The sequence below is a fragment of the Triticum dicoccoides genome, chromosome 3A (genome assembly GCF_002162155.2).
Source record: "Triticum dicoccoides isolate Atlit2015 ecotype Zavitan chromosome 3A, WEW_v2.0, whole genome shotgun sequence".
Taxonomy (NCBI): Eukaryota; Viridiplantae; Streptophyta; class Magnoliopsida; order Poales; family Poaceae; genus Triticum; species Triticum dicoccoides.
The window spans coordinates 50,624,070-50,629,069 of NC_041384.1; the positions used below are offsets into that span (position 1 = coordinate 50,624,070).

Consider the following 5,000-nt stretch of genomic DNA (forward strand, 5'->3'; position numbering starts at 1 on the left):
TAGGGTGGGCCCCTCTGGGGTAATAAAGAAATGGATAAAAAAAGGGGACTTCTGCTATAGGCTATGCCACCCATTACTTATGAGGGAAGTCGCATCCGTCCCATCGCAAGCACCTACAATGTCATGATCACATTGGTTTACCCTTTTTGGTAGTTCAACGGACGGTCGCCCCTCCAACAAGAAAAGGTAGAAATATGGAAACTTCTCTGCCATTTAGATCAGAGAATTTATAGAGGAAATCGGGTTTTAAATTTCCAGAAACCACACGATTATATAGCCAAAGGGAATACGCCACGCCTAAAATCATCCCAAGCGCAGCTAATGTGGCTACTAAGCTATTTCTTTGGAAAGCTCCTACTAAGATTAGAAATTCCCCGATAAAGCTGCTAGTGTCGGGTAAACTCATATTGGCTAAAGTGAAAAAGAAGAAAATGGTAGAGAAATTCGGCATGGTGCTCACTAAACCTCCATAATATCTAACAAGTCGAGTCTTATGTCGGTCATATAGAACACCAACACATAGAAAAAGGGCTGAAGAAACCAGTCCATGACTTAACATAAGTAAAATGCTACCTCCAATTCCCTGTATGTTCGATAGAGCCTAATATTCCCCCAGAGTACGCCGCTTACCCCCCGAACTGTACAAGATAGTTACCACCTATCATACGGCTTTCTAACTCCACTTCTTTTTCTGGTCGTTCCTCTCTCTCGGATCGATGGTAGTCTCAGAGATCTGGTAACCTCCGACATTTTTGACAACACGCTTCCTGCTTCCGTTTTGAGTTGCGCATCTTTCTCCCCGGGGCATACTATAGTATCACATCGTAGACCCCCACCCCAACTCTATCTTCCTTATCAGTGAACCGGAACATAGTGCATAGGTACTCTTCGATGCTGCGAGGACGAGACGAGGTGACATACTACGATCACGCACTGAAGTTCTGCCCTTCGGCTCGGCATATGGAACCTCTCAGCTGCTCCCTCGGGATAGGTAGGCCCACCCCCCCTTTCTCGAGAGGCGGCCGGGCTGTGTTTCCCCTGCGGCCACCCAATGGCGGCAGAAAACGAAAAAGGGTGGGCTCCGCGTGGTTCGCGTTTTATTGTAAAAAGAGAGCTTTTCATTCTCTTATAGAAGCCCGCGCCCACGCGGGTAAAGCCCAGCGAAGCTGCAGGGAGCACTGAGCAATGGGGGGATGAGGGCGACTCCGCCCACGGGTTGGACCACACCACAGGAAAAAGTCCTTCCACGGCAAGAGAAGGGTGATCGGAACAAGAAAAGGGAGCTAGTCGTTGGAGGGAAGACAAGGCTCGTTCCGTGCGACTCCACAGAAGAGTACGCGCGCTAGAAAAGGCAGCCAGCTTAAAAACGCTAGCTAGCTACTTTTGTAGCCTTATTTAGTTTGGTTGCCTACGCTTGCTCTCCGGCGCGCTACGGCAACACCCCTTGCTTGCTTCTTTCTGTTCGACGCGGAGTTCGCAGCCTCCCCACCCTTGCTTAGCTTCCACTTGTGATCCTGGAGGATTTGGAGAAATGCGCCCGACCATGAAGAATGGATTTTGTATTTTCTTTCATGTGAACGGCCCTATCTTGTAAAGAATGGTTTTTCGTGCTATAGACCACGTTGAGAAAGACCAACCAACAACACAAATAAAGACCGTTCCATTTGGGTACCTCGAAAGGGAGGTGCTCCTTATGATGCTACGGATGGCTGTCCAAAGTGCATGCAATGACGGGCTCGGATAGGATAGGATTGTGCGCGCCGGGCCCTTTGGGTGTCCATATTTTGGCCGACCTTAGCGTATATAGTATGTTATGCGACCGTAATATTTTGATACCTTCCACCGCTGTTACGCCAGAAATCCAAGGTTCCACACGAGCTCCTGTTTTGCGGCGTGGTGGCAGGAACGCTAGGGGATTGGCTCCGGGTGTAGGTAGGGTCAAATCCGCAGGGGTCATGCAAATACATAGGCCCCTTCCCTTCTGCCGAGTTGTTTAGAAGGCGCTTTTCGTTCTACGGTCCCGTGGAGCGAAGGGTTAGGAAGGTAGTACGGGCCCTCTGACTTCCAGCTATGTGCTGTGTGCGACTCCCGCGAAGCGAATGAAGGGAAGCTCTTCGAGCTTTCTCCGCCAACGGCTTATGTAGTGGTCGGCATTCCTACGTGCTCCGACTGATCCCCACTGGAGATTATATGAGGGGTCTTGGAAACTGTCGTGATGCTTTGGTGACGAAGGTCACCGGGGTGACTATGGAAGGATTTCATGTTAGTCTCTGACTCCCTCCAACTCAATCAATATCAAGAACATGTCGTGAGCATGGGGGTTTGGCCGACTACTAAACTATTGGCTAGGGATTTTCTAGTGATAGCTTCTATAGTGAGTGGCCCTTCCGCTTTGATCTAGTTGTAGTTTGTATTGTACTAAATTGAACACATATCAAAGAAAGGCGATCAATCAATAAGTAGTTTCCCTTCTCCAGCCTGGGAAAAGCAGCGAACTCGTTAAACAAGGGGCTTTTTTATTCATGGTCGCTACTGTTGTATTGTATATTGTCGGGGGAAGCTACTGCTTCTACGACAGCTCCGCTTCCTTGTCTTGCTTCTACTTTGCTTGTTTGCGTGAAGGCTTAGAGTCCTTTTCGCTAGGTCCAAATTCGTCAAAGCGAAAGATCTGATCCAATGGAAATCCCGCATATTGAGCGCAGCTGATATGTGGCTACTAGGCGCGATCATCCCGCATGCCATAAAAAATACTTCTTTTTTTATGGCCCGTCATATAAAGATAGAATAGATATGGATAGAGAGACATTCCATTGATTCGCGAAATGGCTCGTCGATCCAAATGAATCACTCTTCTGGTCTCTCTCTCTGCCCCCCGCCCCAAAACTGACCCACGACACAGCGCCCATTCGTTTCGCGCACGGGAAGGCAATGAAGTTCAGTTCAAAAGACCGCAGCGGAGTGGAGCAGCCGCGACACGAAGTTCCTTACCTTAGCTAGATCTCGTTGGTGCCACCTAAACGGTAGGTATAGGCGGCGGATGTCTGACATTTGGAGTTGTCGTTCGTGCACCTGTCCCCAATAGAAGAATGAGTGATCCCTTCCCCTGCGGATCATGGCCTTACCACTAGGTCCCCGATGGCCAGCGGGGGATTCGGTATAGCAGCTCATGTTCATTTGCGCTTCGCGTTCCCGCTGGACTGGGCACGTGTTAGTTGTAGGAAGTATGGTTACGAAAGTGACTTCGGTTCGCCAGTTCAGGCTCAACTCCTCGCTTTACGTTAGCGGACTTACAGGTCGGGCCGGGGCTCCACTCTCTTTCTTTCTGTGTGGGACGATGCCGGGGAATGTGTCGAGGCGGTGAACAACAACAAGACAACTAACTACATTTGCTTTTTCCCTCCATGAGATGAGCCAGTGCATTGGACCGATGGATAATAGAACTGAGCTGGCCAAACGCTTGGGCGCTCTACATACGATGTAGAAAAAATCAGATACATATCGATTTCTTTCTGATGGATCCAGAATAGATAGATATCTTGTATCATCAATAGATAGAAAGAGGTCAACCCTTATTATTGATAGAAAACCTTTCGATCTATCAGAACAGATCAGGCCATCTATCAATCGATTTGAATCATCTCGCTTTTTGTTCATTTCAGCCACGCCATAATAGCCGCCACAATAAGAAAGAAGCAAGCGAAACAGCTAGAAGCGCTCACTTCGCCGCGCCCAACAATTCTTATTCACGGGAAAGCCAACCGAAAGATTCGATTCGGACTTCGTAGAGCCGGTGCTGCTGCTATTTGCGTAGGGCCGTCCCCCACTCCCGTCCCGGGGCGCTAAGGGGTTTTGTTTTAGGAACAGACGGCGGTGTTTTGCTGACGCCTCGAATCGACGCTTTTGTTGCGACATGCTAAGTTTCCTCCCCTATTTCTAGTAGGTTGATGGGTCGCATGCCCGGCACACATGTTTTGGCCTTGCTTGTGTGTCCATAACTCAAAATAGGTGACCTAACGGCCCCCGCCCGACTAAACATACCAATAGTCACCAAATTCATATGGGCTACTGAGGAGTAGGCAATGATCTTCTTAAGATCGATCTATCTTAAAGTGGTCAAGGAAGTATATATTATAGCAATCGCGCTTAGAGTATAAATGAAAGGAGTGAAACAAAGTGTCGCTTCGGGAAACATGGGTATTGAAAATCTTAAAAACCCATAGGTTCCCAATTTTAAAAGAATTCCAGCCAAGATGACGGATCCAGCCGTAGGTGCCTCTACATGGGCTTCGGGTAACCAAATATGAACTGGTACCATAGGCACTTTGACGGCAAAAGAGGCGAAAAAAGCAATCCATAGAAGGATTTGGCGCCGCTCACTAAATTCAGTGGTTAATAAAATTTGTAAATCAGTGGTTCTTGTTTGGAGAAGAATCAACAGAATAGCTAATAGCATAAAAATGGATCCAAGTAAAGTATATAGGAAAAACTGATATGCTGCCTTGATCTTTCTTTGTCTCGAACCCCATACCCCTATAGTGATGGTAGAGTCAGGGGTGGCCCCAAAGCGGAATTGACCGGTGGTAGTTGGTCGAAGCTCCAGTGGGTAGCCACTCCCTTCTCAGGGAACCATACGTGAGACTTCCGCATCATACGGCTCCGTCCCGAGCTTCCGTCGTCGGCCCTTGTCATTAGACCACTATGCTTGTCTTTTCCGCCTTGACTCTCGAATCTTTTGCTTCTCGGGTGGTGGCGAACAATGCTTCTTGCGTAGCGGGAGATGCCCGCCCGTCGTTTAGGCCTGCTTCCTGCCCGAAAGAAGGCTAGCCGGACTAGTGGTAGGGGACCCGAACGTAAAAAACCCTACCCTATTCTCGAACCCTCTGCCGAGCTCTACCCTGCCCACATTTATTTGGAAGGGGGCCAAAGAAATGTCTCCACCTGCTGCCAACAGTCTTTCTTCGGAATTCTACTGAACGGGTCGATCCTCCCCTCCGTTTGTT

General features: G+C 48.7%; 1 pseudogene; it reads right to left on the bottom strand.

Annotated features, from left to right (window-relative positions):
- LOC119267014 overlaps positions 1 to 5,000 on the bottom strand; it is a 7,840-nt pseudogene that overhangs the window by 1,817 nt on the left and 1,023 nt on the right.